This window comes from Aythya ferina (assembly GCF_964211825.1).
Source record: "Aythya ferina genome assembly, chromosome: 1".
NCBI classification, from domain to species: domain Eukaryota; kingdom Metazoa; phylum Chordata; class Aves; order Anseriformes; family Anatidae; genus Aythya; species Aythya ferina.
The window spans coordinates 152,399,135-152,414,205 of NC_140296.1; the positions used below are offsets into that span (position 1 = coordinate 152,399,135).

Sequence of the window (15,071 nt, forward strand, 5' to 3'; positions counted from 1 at the left end):
CCTCCCCCCTCTAGTCTTCCCCTGCCCCTCCACGGTGTGATTTGGAAGAATAAGGCAGGGCTGCCTCCTCTGTCGCTCACGCTCCCTCCGTTCCTCCTCCTCCTCCTCTTCCTTCTCTCCCGGGTTCCCTCGGAGAAGCTTCAGAGCTTCAGATCAAACATGTCGAAAACAAAAATACAGAGAGGGAAAGAGCGAGCGCACATGAGAGAGATCCATCTGTCACTGGAATCTGGAAAAGAAAGTACACGGGAGACAAGAAGAGGCATCAGTTGGGGGATCTTTGCGATAAGAGTGTAGATGATGAGGTTTGGTGAGAAGAGGGAGATGGAGAAGAGACAGTGCTGGGGGGGTTGCAAGCAAAAGGAGGAGTGGGACCAGCTGCCTTGCTGATAAGCCTTTGAGAAGGGAACCCTAACGACATATAATCTCATAGTGGGGGTAAGCAGAAGCGTACCTGAGCTGCATTATGCAATATAATCACAGCCAGGGGCACGGGGGAAGGCAGCGGAGTGGGGGCAGGAGGGGAAGGGAAGAGAGGCTGGGGAACAAATGGCTGCTGTTGCGCTCAGCTCAGAACTGCTAGTGTAAACACAGGCAAGCCCCAAACACAGCCAAAGCCAAGGATTTTCGGCTGCCTGAAAGCCATGTACACAGAATGCATGAAGCAATGAAAATGCAAACAAGCCTTCTTCCCCAACCCCCTCCCAAACAAAATTAAAAACAAAGCAAAGCACTTTTTAATTTGTTTCCTCCCTTCCCTGATGCAAGAGGGATAAATAATTCAAGCCACGTGTAACCACTTGTGCTCTAAACATTTTTCCTGCCTCTTGGTGCAGGGATAAGGCTGTTGAGGTGAGCCAGCCTGGTCGGAGCATGCAGGGGAGCAGGACATAGGCAGCGTATCAAATACCAGCCCCCAGTCTCCCACCCAGCAATCCCAGCAGTACCCAGCTTAAGGACATCGCCCACCTACCCCACCAAAGTGACATTTGCCTTAATGCATCCCTGGGATCTGGGCAAGCTCCTGGTCCTGACCGGGAAGGGCAGCTTGGAGCACTCTTCCCTCTGGCCATGGCTTCAACCCTCATCCCAGTGTCCTGAGACAGGAGCCTGGCAGAAGCGCCCTCAAGCAGCGTGGAGAAAATCATTTCATACAGCAAAGAATATATGTGGGCACTGGACTTTTTTGTTTTAACTTTCATGGAAAATATATTTTTTTTTAATGGATTCTTAGTTGTGAAGAATAAAGATCCCCTCTAGCGCCTTTTTTTTGGGGAGGGGAGGCTGCTTGCTAAAGATACTGCTGAAGCTTTTGCCGCAAAAGCTGAACCAATTTCTAGCACAGAGACACAAAGGGCAGAAGTAAAATGAAGGAAGATAAATGGAGGAGGAGTGAGTGAACCCTTGAGGAACAAGGCTTACGTCTGTGGAGAAATCTGAGCTGATTTGGGTCTGTGGAATTACCAGGCCAGCTGGATTAAGGGATCAGAGATAGTGTCACAGAGAAACACTTAAATATTCAATAATCCAAAAAGGAAAGCCAAGACAGAGAAGGGGAGGGGAAGAAGAGCTAGACCAATGGAAAAGATAAAGTCTCTGTTCCCCACAGCTTGTCGTCCGAGGCCGCCAAACTCAGGCCGTTTGTGATTGTCATATGGTGTCCTCCAGCTGCTGCCTCGTGTTCAGCTTTGCATCAGCCAGCACTGAAGCAGAAGGCAGAGGTTTTTAGTCTGTTGCTTTGTTTCTCAGCCCTATAATCCAATGAGAAATAATTTCCTGACACTGCCTCCCCAGATGCATCAGAGAGGAGGCACAGCTGGCTCTCCACAGGTGGGCACCCACAGAGCTCTGGCATTCCCCAAGGTCAGTCCCCTGCCTCGTCCCACCTTTTCCCCAACCATCTCTGCCCCTTTGCCTTCCTCTAATGTTCCTTCACCCTGCCCAGTCTTCTCTGCAGAATAAACGAGCAGCAGACACTACTGTTCTTTTGGCACATCAGTACCCAAAGTATGTCCACCCCAGGAGAGGCCAGGGGCAACCCCTGAGCAAGTAGTGAAAAATTTAGCCTGGGTTTCTCTTGCTAGCATCCTTCTCTGAGCATTACCCTTTGGCTTTATCCTCACCAACCCCCCAAAACAATATCAAGCTACATACAGAAAGGTCCCAGTCCGTTTGCTTTGACTCCTTCTGGCAGCACAGGCTGTTCTAAACGCTGTACTGAAGTTGTTATTGCCTGCTGTGGCTTGTTCATGGTGCATGGGGAGTAACGCTGAGGCCATGACCACATTCCTCTGCAGCAGCCCCAGCAATCTCTGAAACCCATCCCCACTCTCATCAGGTAGCACAGAGAGGGCTTGGAAGGAGAAATGTTCTAGAAGCCTGGAAAGAGGTGGCTGGGTTCGGGGGTGGAAGGAAATGAAGGTGGTATTTATCCTTGCTATGTGCCAAAAACACAGGGATCATGCAGAGAAGTCCTGCTTCCCATCCACCTCCCACCTCTGCAACCTTGCCTCTGCTGCAGGCCAAAGAAAGGGCCGAAATGTTCCTTAAGTCACATTCATCAGTCCTTTTAGGCCCCCATGGAGACTGTCATAGAAGAAATATGCAAGCCCTTACCACTCCCCCAGCAGCTCCTATCTCCCCATTATCACACGGGCTTTAAGGACCCTGACACCAACCCAAACTGGTTGCTCCCTGGTGGCTCCCGTGGGCCAGGACCCCATTTCAGCTCAGCCTGGGGCCTGCAGTCCCTGCAATGCTCAGAGATCCTGGTGGCACAGGAATACAGACACTAGTTGGATAGCCAGCTATGAGGATGGGTTAAAATACAAAGACTGAAAGCGTGAACAGGGATGGTGTGGGGAATGAGGACAACTTGGGGGCTGGGGAGGGGTGCAGGGGTTGGGTGGGCCACGACTGAGGGAGGATACGAGGTCTAGGATATGAGGATATGAGGGTATGAGGTCTAGGATATGAGGTCTAGAGGGCATGGTGTGAAAAGGCAACCAGAAAAGCCACACACAGCAGCAGTTTGGGCCTGCAATCCTGACCTTGCCAACCTTGTCCTCCTGGGGCCCAGTGCTCTGAAAAAGCCAGCACTTAATTCTACCATTGCTTAAACGGTGCTAAGAGCCTCACATTAGAAATGCATGCATTAAAAACCTGCCAAACACTCTTGGCTCCTCTGGGGACACCCCGAAACCAGGCCAAGGCTCCCGCTGCTTTCTTCTACTTTGTGCTGAAGCTGGGAATCAGCCCTCCCAGCTCAGCATGCTGCCTGCAGCCTGGAGGCCTCGGGGTGCAAATGCCACCTTTAAAATGCTCTCCCGTGTTGGCTTCAGAGCCCTTCTGAGATTTCTCTAACCGCTTTCCAGAAAAGGGGAGCTGCCTTTCCCAGTGTGCTTGGGGTTTTTTTTCATAAACTTGAAGGAATTCTCCACGGCTGCCAGATAATTCCTGTAATACCTCCTGTAATGCCGGAGGCACCCCAGAAGCCCCGAGATGGTTGGAACTAGGAGAATTGGGAACGGGAAGCCCAGTGGCTTGTGGATTTGCGACAAATCCAAATGGAAGACATTTGTGAGAGAGAGGGAGAGAAAAAGTATCTTCCACTGCAGCTTCTCTGATGTCCACCAAGGGTTGAGCTCACACAGCACTCTTTTTTTTTATTACCTTATATTTTTTTAAAGGGGCTCTGTGAAAGTTTCTTACTCACTTTATAAAATCATAGAATGGTTTGGGTTGGAAGGGACCTTAAAGATCATTTAGTTCCAGCCCTGCTGCCATGGGCAGGGACACCTTCCACTAGATCAGGTTGCTCAAAGCCTCATCCAACCTGGCCTATGAAGAGAAAAGAAGATAGACTTTCCCTCTTATCTATTTTATCCTGCTATTTTCACAAAACACAAGTTCTCAGCATCTCTGAGATCCATAGCACCATCACATTTGTTGGAAATTGGCCCTATAGGTTCAAAAAGTTAGAGGACAGACGAGCCAATTTAGGCAAAAGCATAAAAAGAAAAAAAGGCTACAGAGCCACCATGGAAACTTGTGCATTAAAAGACATTTTCATGTCACTGAGCAAAGCCATCACCTCTTACAGGGTCTGGACTTGTATCAATGGGTCCTGCTGAATGGTGGCCGCTTAGTGCTAGAGTCTCTGCGAGTTTTGGCAGAGTGCAAGAGAAATATTGTGGTTCACCTCCAGGCTGGTTCATCTCACCGTACAAACCCACAGTCCCTGCTGGGGAAAAATGATCCCTCTGAAAGCTGGGGTGGAGGAAGGGAAGCTCCCAGACTCCAGTTGTCCCCATGACACGAGGAAGCCTGAAGCACTGGGAGCCCAGCAGGACCTCAAGGTGAGGAAGCCCACGAAACCACACACCATCTCAGCTGCACAAAGGGCAGAGGACTGCCAAGGACATGCTGCTCATCCCTCCTGTCCTCTGGCCAGTTTGGGGCACAGGAAGAATTTGGGCAACCCAAAGCAATGTCCACCATATGCACACACCCAGGCTCAAACAAATCCGCACACTGATCCCAAACCTTTGCTAGGCCAAACAGATTAAAGGCTAACCATGAACATATCAGCATGACGCTGGAGAGAGACCCCCCCCTGCGCTCCCATCGCGCCCTCCCAGCGGCGATTAGATGCCTAATTTGTTAGGCAGCAAGAAAGAGAGAATAGGAAAGCTCAGGGGAGGAAAATGAAGCAGCTCAGAAGCATGAAAGAAAAGAGAGAGCTTTAGAAGCGTAAATCTTATTTTAGAGCGATAAACACTGGCAGAAAGGTCTTTCATATGCCATTGCTTCCCTGGCAGGCCAGAGAGACACCTTTGTTTTCCAAAGGGAGATGGTTACCTTTTATATTAATATGATTATTGAAGATTAAGGGGGATTTGCATCAAGCCAGCACCACCCAGACAGCCTACAGCAGCAACCCGTGCGAGCACGTGCATGGGGTTAGGCTCGGGGAACAGCCTTCTCCAGGCAGAAGAGGACATCAGGAGATCACAAACTCCATAAAAATATTAACAGCCATAAAGCCACCCTCACTGCTTGTGATCCCGAGGAGAGGGGACATGGGAAACATCGCTACCCTTGGTGCCATCCAACGAGCCCAGACACCAGGCGGTGGATGGGCGTAGGAATCATTCCTGCTGGCAATGGGCAGGGAGCGTGGGCTCCGTGTGTCTGTCCGCACGGATCTGTCACGTGCAGGACATGTTTATGTGTGTGTGTGTGCGCGTGTGCTAGTGCATCCGTGTGAATGTGAGTCACTGCGTGAGACGGCGGCGGTGTCGGCTGCGGGGTGCGAGGTGGATGGGGGCTGCACGTGGAGGAGTGGCCGTAGGTGCCCCGGTGGGTGTGTAGGTGGGCTAATTGCTGTATGAAGCCGAGAACGAGTGCTGGCTGCTGGGGGGAGGCATTGCCATGGGGAAGCAGGCAAAGCGCTGCTCGGGAGGGTCTGTGCATGAAGCAGGCAGCGGCGAGAACGGGGTGGGAGGGCTGGCTGTGCGTAAAGTGCCGCGAGGAGCGGGGTGGGAGCGCGGGGCGCGCGTGGGTGTGCGTGGAGCACGGGGGACGAGCATTGCTGGGTGAGCAAGTACATGGCAGAAACACTGCAGGAAGAGGGAGGGAAGCGCAGGCTCTGGATGTGTGTCCTGATGTGAATCCCTGCAGGGGACGGCACCGTGCACATGTGTGTGGGAGGGAGCTGCTGCAGGGAGCAGGCTGGGAGCGCTGGCTCTGTTGGTGTGCAGGGCATGGCTAGAGGGGAGGGCAGCATGTCCTGTACGAAGCTGTGAGAAATTCACAGCTGTATGGGATGCCCCTGAGAAGGTCCCCATCCCCTCATGGTCACCTTGGCTCCTCTGCTGTCCTGCAGTGGCTTTGCTGCCCTGTATCATACAACTGCAGCTCCCGGTTTTCACTGGGCTGGCTGTGAATGGCAGGTCCACGAGTAATTTGAGAGATGCCCTCATTCAAGTCAAACATCCCTCCGGTGTTTCTGGATGCTAAATGTGTCTCCAGCCACCCTGATGCCAGATTGGAGTGCCCCCAAACACGCTACCCTGCAGGTGGGGCAGGGAAGGGCAGAGCTCACACTGCAGCTCACCACTGTCTTTTGCTGGAAGGCATTCAGAGCATAAGGAATGACAAAGGTCCTGGGCTGGCCGAGGACTGAAATCACTTCGCAAGGTGCACGGGCAGCCAGTCACCCTGTGGAGAATACCTTCGCACCAGCAGCCTCTCGCTGGGCATTGGCATTCCAGCATCCTTCAAACTGCTCTCGGCATCCAGCCAGCCTTCCCCTGAGCGAGTGTCAGCGAGGCTCCCTCGCTGGCAGTGACACCTCTCTCCAAGTAGGACAAGCAGCCACCCCGGTACGACTCCAGCAGGAAAAGTCCAGTGGCTGAGCCACTGCTCCAGCAAGGACAGGCATGGGGTGGCACGGAGAAGCTCCTTCTGGTGACCCAAGAGTGAAATGCTGTGGCAGCACAGCGGGGACACTGCAGCCCCTCTGAGCTCTTCCTCTGTTCATGCCTAGTTGCAGTAGCACCACGCTGGACAGGACATTACGTTTCCACTAGGCTGCTTTTACCTCCCCTCCTTCCTCCACCCCCAGGCAATGGCACAGCTCAGCCCCACGGGGAGGGACCCTTCTCCCGGCCAGCTCGCCCACCTATACTTCAAGCTAACAAGTGACATGCATTTTGACACAGCCGTGCCTCCCCTCTCTTTTCGCCACTACCTTGCCTTGTTTCGAGCCTGTTTTTTTCTTCCATTGCCAAAACACAATGACTGTTATAATTAACAGATTATCTCAGTGCGACAGCTGCAGTCCTTTGAAAATTAGGTTGAATAACAGGATCCTGCCGTATGGTAATTTCTTTTCATCTCTCAAATATTTTCTCTCTCTCACTCTCGTTTCCACCTCATTTCTTTTTTTCCTTTCTTTCTTTCCTCCCTCCCTCCTCCCACCTTTCACCATTTCCCTGCCTGCATGAGTGTTTTTTTTTTTGGGGGGGGGTGAGGCAGGCTGAAGGGCTCTTTCTACCTCCATCAGCTGTTTTCATTCTTCCTCTTTCACCACCACCCCTCGCAGAGAGGCACCATTTGCAAGCAGGATGGCAAACACACCAGGAAAAAAAAAATGCGCTTTTGTCCCACCGAAGGCCATCTCCACAGCCGTGGTGGCTTGGAGAGGCAGCTGCAGGAACTGCATGGGAATGGGACAAAGAGGGATGCAGCAGCATGGATTGTGGGGAGATGAAGTTGGCATGGCCAAGCAGCGTGTGCCGAGTCGGACAGGGTGCTCTACCTACCTGCCGCCTTCTTGCTGACTCAGTACCTGCCCCTGACTCACCACTTGCTCACTGAATGGGGACTGGCAGTACTTACACGGCATCCTTCCCTCTCGCGAAGGCAATAGTTCTGCCACTCACCACCCCCTCTCCCCATTATCCACCTACATCTGTCTCTCTACAGACTTAATCAACCCAAGCCAGCCAAAAAAGCAGATCACTGGAAACCAGGGGGGGTTTGCAACCAAAATATGGACTGGTGCTGCTCCCAGCTGGAGCCAAACCTCTCAAGACCTCCTCCTCCAAGAGTGGAGTTCCCCCAGCCCCTGCTGCAAACTTCTTGGCAAAGTATCTCAGGCTGCTGGGTTGTCCTGCTGGACTGGTCCCTTGGTGTGGTTTCCTGTATTTGGTGACCGAAAGGTTTTGAGTTAAACGTGTTCTGGACTCCAGAAACCCACAACTTTGCCGGTGAATGCACCGGGGCCATTAGTCAGTTATCCTCAACGCCTGGCTTGAACTCACGCAAAATGCCTCAGTCCCGCGCTGCTCATTTCAACAATGTCCGTAATCTATACAACGCTGGCTGTTATAATTAAAGGCTGCCTCTGCCTCTCGAAAAGCTGGCTGTGTGCACGGGGAGGTATTCCTCCACACCTTTCATCCAACCCAGCCTCCTGACCTCACCCACCTCTGCAGAGGCCAGCTCCAGCTGAGTCCTGGGCCTCCTCCTGCCTCCTCGGCACAGTCATTTCCTCTCCCCCCATCAAGTTCCGCATCATTTATTTCCTTAATCCCGGCTCAGTAGAACAGAAACGTTTTGTCACCATTATTCTGCCAAAAGCCAAGTTGAGTCTTTTCACAAACCCTCATCCATCCCATTGTATCTCAGCAGACTCCAGCAACGTTACTCCTCGTCTTCCACGATCTCTCCCTTTTCATCCTTCGCCACCCTCACCCTGCCTTCTCCCTTTGCTTTTGCTCCAGGCCCTGTGTTGGCTCGTGGCACATCTCCTCATTCATTCTCTGTCACTTATCCAAATGCTACCTATACTTATTAATACTTTTTTTTTTTTTTTTCTAGTAGCATCCCTCCCCTTAGTGCTTTGTACAGTCCCACTTACGTATCCAATAATAGTATTTTCCCAATGAGTGAGTCATATACCCCCTTGCTGACATTTAGAATTCTCCTTGTTCTTTGAAACACGTTTATTCATTCCCCCTCTCTACAATTATATACGTCGACTCGTGGCACTGCATTTCCTACAGCAACCGTGCAGCAAACAGATGATCCCTGCAAACCCCCCATAATGCCTGTCTTTGCTGCTACCTTGTCATCCTCCATTTTAGTTATGTAGGCCAGAGCTAAATCAAGCTATGAAGCAATCAAAAATAGGGAACGATCTGATTTTAACAAGACCCCACCTTTTTCTTTGTTCTCACTCAGTTCAGTTTTCAATCCTTTTTTTTTTTTTTTTCTTTTTCTTTATTCCCTGCTCTGCCTCTTCTGATTCTGTTAATAGCAGGGTGCACAGAGGCTGCAACTGGTACTGGGCCTCTGGTTTGCTAGGTGCTGTCAACACGTTCAGTGAGAAATGAACTTTGCTCCAGACTGTTTCCAAGCTGAAAGGACAGGGAGAAAGAAAAAAAAAGAAAAAAAAAAGTAATATCGCTCAGCTACCAGGGGCACGAGAGTGTCTTCCCCACTAACCCTGGTAGGGCATGCTCTGTGACCAGGACTTGAAGTCTTATCCCCCTAAATCTCTCTCCAGAGGCTTCATCAGACAGCCCTAGTCAGCAATTCATCCGGAGCCCCTCCTCGTTCCTTCCCATAGCCCTTATTCCTTCCCCCACGCTGTTCTTTGCTTCTCTTCCAGCCCTTAGTCACCCTTGCATATGCCATGTTTTATTTATTCCTTACTACTCCTCTTAATCTGCATAGGCCGAGCCCTAAAATCTGTAGTCACCCTGACTCATTTCCTACCCAGGAAAAGCAGTGATTTCTGTCAGTGGGAAAGCCTGTGATGTCACTGGGGACAGAGACTGCTGCTGCACGGGGACTCCCGCACAGTTATTTCTTGCTCCCTTTTCCTGCATCCAGGTCTCTCCGTAGCGATGTGGTTAAGCCTGCACCCAACTGTAAGCCTCGGCGAGTCCCATTCAGCTTCTCAATCACTTTCTCCTGCAACATCTGTGTTGATGGTTCCCACATCTTCCAAACATAACAGATTCTCCTTCTGTGCTTCCTCTTCCTAGCCTCTTTGTTACCCACCCACCAACATCCTTTCTCTCACTTTGAGAAATTGAGACTTTTCCTTTTTTTTTTTTTTTTTTTTTTTCCCTTTTGCTTGTTTGGATTTTCTCGTTTTCACTGCTGCCCAGGGACTCCAGCTTGTAATTTCACCTCCCTTTTCCCAAGACTGCTGTGTTGAATAAAAGGCTGACTTCCCTGTCTGCTCTCCAGTATTCTGAAATGCCGAATGGGCCGTTGAGGAGAAAAGCAATTGGCCAGGGCTGCTGTCTGTGATACTGAAACAGAGCTGGCAGTAATATTCACAGGCTACTTTGAAAGCTCCAGGGATGGCTTGTGGCCAAAAATGATGATATCCACCCCCTCTTTTTCTTTTTTTTTTTTTTTTTTTAATGATGTCTTCCTATGACTCAGTCTGGTCCATAAGTCAAAATGAGATTTTTTTTTAACCACTCTCCCTTCAAGCAACGAGAACAAGAGCCTAAGAACAGAGCGCTGTAGCATCACAGGCAGGATGAGTTACGTCACGGGTAATGCAACTTGGGGTGTCCTTGGTGGTTTTAAAAGAAGCAGAACAAAAGGCACACGTCCTCCTTCCGGGGAAATGAGCTTTGGCAGAGCTAAACAGACAATCTCCCGAGTTTTTGAAACTTGGTTTTATCCGTAAGCAAAGCGGAGACACCATGACCTCGGGGGCTCGTGACTCCCCGGGCTCAGCAAGGAGCGGCCGTGCCCTTTGTTATCCACCACCGCACGGAGGCAGAGGCTGGAAAAAAAGGGGACGGTGCAGGGGGAACAGTGGCAGGACCACGGTGTACCGACATGGCCTGCCCACGCACCCTCGCCTGTGTCCCTAGCTATCCAGCCTGCAGCAGCAACCAGCCGCTTGTTCGGGTGGCTGATAAACGAGCAGTTCAGCTGGGGACCGCTTAATTTGCTCCTTGCCTTCTTTTGTCTGCCGGTGGTGGCAGGGAACAATGCATGTTTGGAAATTGGTGGTGCCGCGTGTAGCATTACCAGGCTGGAGTTATACCGACTGCTAAGGAAAAAAATATAGGAGAAAAGGGACGAGAAGTAGGGGAGAAGGGTGGGGTGGGAGCTAGGGAAGAAAAAAGGAGGAGAAATGAGAGGGTATTGTATCCAAGGCTAGATACGATGATGATGGGGACATTAAGGATATGATAGATAGGCACGAAAGGAAGGCAAACAGACAGAGGCAGACACTGAGAAAGAGACAGAGACGAAGGAGGGAGGGAGGCGGGGAGGGAAGGGAGAAGGAAGAGAGAGAGCCAGAATTAATTTAGGAGGAATATACTGAAAACATAATCTTCTCAACGGGGGGAAAAAAAAAAAAAATAAATAAATAAACAAACAGCGACAGGAAACTGGGAAAGAATAACTTTTTTTTTATGAGCTTGTTAACATTTGTGAAGTTAAGTAACCCTAAATTTATGCCATTAATTTGCATGTATTACATTTTTTTCTCTGCTGCCAGTTTATAGTCTCTGTGAAACCTTTAAAAAGTGGCTCTTTTTCCTCCTTTTCCCTTCGCTTGTGTTAATTAAAGCTTGTGATATATGTATATTTTTACACTGCTGCTGTGCTCTAGCATTTAATCATCAAATGGCCCTCTTTGCATATTCCATGGGCCACTCCTGCCTCTTCTCCTCCCTTCCACAGAGAGATGAGAAGGACTCCGAGTCCACCCAGCCACATGGATCTGTGAGCATGCCTGGAGCCAGGCTGGGCTCCCACCAGCCATCTCCCTGTGCAAGAAGCGGCTGTCACAACACAGAGAGGTGGGGATGCTCTTTAGCTGCCGAAGAGTAAACAGCTCCAATCCACTTGGGCAATCACATCGCCATGTTGAAGCACGCTGTATTTACACATTAGCAGTCGCCGGGGAGCCTTAAAATCGGACTCTTGGGGGAAAATCAGCCAAGGAACACAGAGGTTCCTAATGAAGCTGCTGGAGGCCAGAGCTGAGTGAGGCACAAGTGATGGATCCAGTCTAATTGCCTGCTGGCAGAGAAGGGGATGCAGGTCATCCTCCAGGGCTGTAATAGCACCCAGACCTAGGTTGTCTGTTGTAGAAAATGCACGTTTGGCTTCCCCCTGCTCTCAGAGGGCCAATAGACCCATTCCAGGGGCAGCAGGCCTTTCTCTCCTCCCGAGGCCTCTTCTTTCTGGGCAGACAGATCTCCTCTCCTAAGCACATCACCGACTTTGGAAGTGCCCAAGGCCAATGCAAAGTGTAGCTGGTGGAGCCCTTTTGGCAGCTGTCCCAGCGAGCATATTTCTGAGCTCAGCTGGACAGGAGTCCTGGTCCTAAATGTGCTTTGATTGCTTTGCTCCTCTCCGAAGGCTCTGCCTCTCCCAGCTGTAAGCAGAGCTTGCTGAAGCAAGAAGCAGGTTGCTAAGCCTGGTTTGGATGCTGTTTGGTCTCTAGTGGAGCTGACGGGCCTCATCTTGTTAAAAGCCAGCTGAGCTGAGACCGCAAAGGCTGAACATTGATCAGACCTAAACACCCCCCTGTGGGAGACACAGCAACCAGAGCAGGGAATAAGGGTGATTGCTGGTCACAGCGAAGATGGTGTTCCCTCACTCCCTGTAGAGGAGGCTTGTCATCTCCTTGGGGCTCTGACAGGCATGTGACAGGTCTCCGGAGAGCCTCTGCTGAACTGGGGTTGGGAAGGAGAAGCAAGGGAGGCAGACCAGGCTTTCCGCACTGTCACTATTATTTTGCCATATGGGGGTGTTGAGCACTGGAGAGGATATTTTGATTTACTCCCTGGCTTACCGTTGCTGTGGCAACGGGAGAAATACAGGCCAAACCAGGCTGCATCTGCAGTGTGGTGGTAATAGGGAGTTTGGGTTCCCATGTGTTTGTTTGTTTGTTTGTTCGGCTCTTTGCAGGAGGCACATGGTATAAAAACACCGGCGTGATGAGAAAAGGGAATGGGGCCTGAATTGTACCCAGACAAATGTGCCCTTCCCTTGTGCAGTACCAAAATATGCCTGCACTCACATTCATGGCACTCGGCCCAAGGAATATGAGCACACAGACATGCACCATGTGCACACAGGGGTCCCCTGGCTGCTCTCCCACCATCCCAAGAAGCCAGACTTCTTGTTTTGCAGACACAAAGTCTCTGGGCCCCACACACAGGGCTCTGAAGCACAACAAAGGGTCTGGGGCCCATCAGCAAAGCTTTCCTCTGCTTTTTGATCCACACACCCCAGTTAGCTATGATGCTAAGGGGTCACAAGCCCCTGCTGAGAAAATATTCCCCACTGCAGAATGAAACAACCTTGTCTCGACAGCCATGTCCCCAACTGGGACAGACGACATCCACTGCCAGCATCACAGCAAGGCCTCAGGTCATATAAATTGGCCGGCTGCAGATGCCACCCTCCAACCTGATGCCACCAACTTGTGGGTCTGGCAGCACAATTCCTGCTCCAGAAAGGAAGCTGCAAAGCTGTTTTAGGCATTGCTTCCTTCCCTCTCTCCCCTCCAGCCTGCTGGGACCTGAGTATTCCCAACTGCAACTGTGGCCTTTGGAGGAAAGCTCAAGGCCCAGCATAGCCCACGGTCCAGCGTATCCAGAGCACTGGTCCCAGAGGTATCCTTCAGATCAAGTGGAAGGAAGGAGATGATTTTTCTGTTGCCCCTCACCAGCTCTGAGCTGCTGCCCGGAGAACTGGAAGCACAGAATAGCCTTATAGCAAGGACAAGTTGCTCTTCAGTCACATCCTGATCTGTTCTTCCTTATCCCACAGCCCACTCACCATGACAGACTGAGGCTAGCAAGAGCAGAGGAGAAAAATCTCACAAGGCCCGATGTCAGGGCAGGAACAGGTTTTGGCTGCCCAGGCACACAGGCCTTGGTGTTCCTAGAAATCAAACACGTGTGCTGCAACTTTTGGAACAGGGAGCCAAAGTCCATGGTAGAAACAGACTTGAATTTCCTCAGCCTGGCAGCGCAAGACCCTCTGAGGTGGGATGCCTCGATGGAGGCATCTTTGAAATAAATTGAGGTTAAAAAAAAAAAGGGGGTTAAAGCAGGAGATCTGTGAGCTCACAGACTGCCTGGGTGCCCAGGGCCCACGTGTGAAGGAGAGGTGAGGTGGGACATTGATCCCCCTCCCTTGAATCCTGCCTGCCTTTTCTCCCATTGTTCCTGAGGCTCCAGCTGGCTCCATGATTTTTTACACACATATATCAAAAAAAAAAAAAAAAAAAAAAAAAAAAAAGGAGAGAGAGAAAATAAGCACTTAATTTCTAACCTAATCAGCCTTCCTCTCACTAATTAGCACCCTCAGAGCACATCCACAGGCTGCAAGAGACACTCTGGGGTTGATAATGACCCCCAACCTGCACTCACATATGCTGGAGGGTCAGAAGAGCCAAGAGCAAGCCTGGACGAGGCAGGGAGCAGTGACCTTTGCCTTTTATTTTTTCTGTTTGGCTGGTTGTTTTTTCCTGTTTGCTCCCTCAAATCTGAGACGCTGGAAGGAGGGTGGGGGGGTCTCTTTTTGGCAGGATCCCTTGTGTGTGTGTGCTTTTTCGGTGGGAGTGTGTGTGCATGCGTGTGTGCCGAGGAGGGGGGGAAGCTGGAGAGGTTTCGAGGGAGGGGACTGGAACAAAATTCTGGCGCCGAGCCCAAGCCTGAAACACACGCCAATTTGTGCCTCTCGCTGGTGGTAATGAAGGGCTCCGTTCAGGACACGCGGGACACTAATTAAGGGGCTTCAAAGGCAGCTTTCTGCAGCGTGCTCTCGAAAGGGGGGCTGAGGGGAGGAAGGAACACAAGAGGGGGGTGTTCTCCACTCAATGGAAGACTTCTGGCTCCGGGTGCTGCTGGGGAAGGCACTTTCCTTCTCTCCCTGTCTCCCATGGCAACTCCTACCCATGAGAGCCGAGGAGGTGCAAGCATCTGGCAGCTCCAGCAAGCCAGTAGGCCGTGCAGGCCCCGGCGCCATGCGTGTGCTGCCATGGGGAGCACAGAGCACACGGGGGGAACGGGGGAAATTATGTTGGAAAGAGGAGAAGGAGGACATGGGGCAAGGCAGAACAAGAGAAGGAGCTGGAAGGCAAGAGGCCATGGGTCAGTGTTGTTAGTCAGCAAAAGTAGTGCCTACAGGAACAGAAGTTGCCCTTGGTCTGCAGCCACACCGTGACTGAGTCATGGCAGCCGTACCCCATGGGGTTATTCCTCATCACAGACTGGATGGTGCAAACGTTTTGAATAGGAAGGGCAGAAAATGTGCCTCCTGTCTGTCAGTCCGGGCACATAGCTCTGGGCATAGCCAGGCACCAAAGAGAAACAAGCACCTAAACAGCTCTAACCCACTTCCAGGAGCTTCACAGGCCTTGTTTTTACAACCTCGAGGTGCTGCAGACTCATTCCTGTGTTGGATGGAGAGAACCAAGCCCTGGGCTGGGTGACGTGACTCAGCCGTGACCACCAGTCTCATCTCAGCTCCCCTGCTCCCTGCACACACCTGCCCAC

At 51.2% G+C, this 15,071-nt stretch overlaps 1 long non-coding RNA gene across 3 annotated transcripts in view; it reads right to left on the minus strand.

The window, feature by feature from the left end:
• Positions 1 to 14: 14 nt before the first annotated feature.
• Positions 15 to 15,071, minus strand: part of LOC311429637 — a 41,095-nt gene continuing 26,038 nt past the window's right edge. For all 3 annotated transcript variants that reach the window (XR_014688312.1, XR_014688313.1, XR_014688314.1), the window contains exon 3: positions 15 to 229. This is a non-coding gene — a long non-coding RNA (uncharacterized lncRNA). The remainder of the gene's footprint in view (positions 230 to 15,071) is intronic.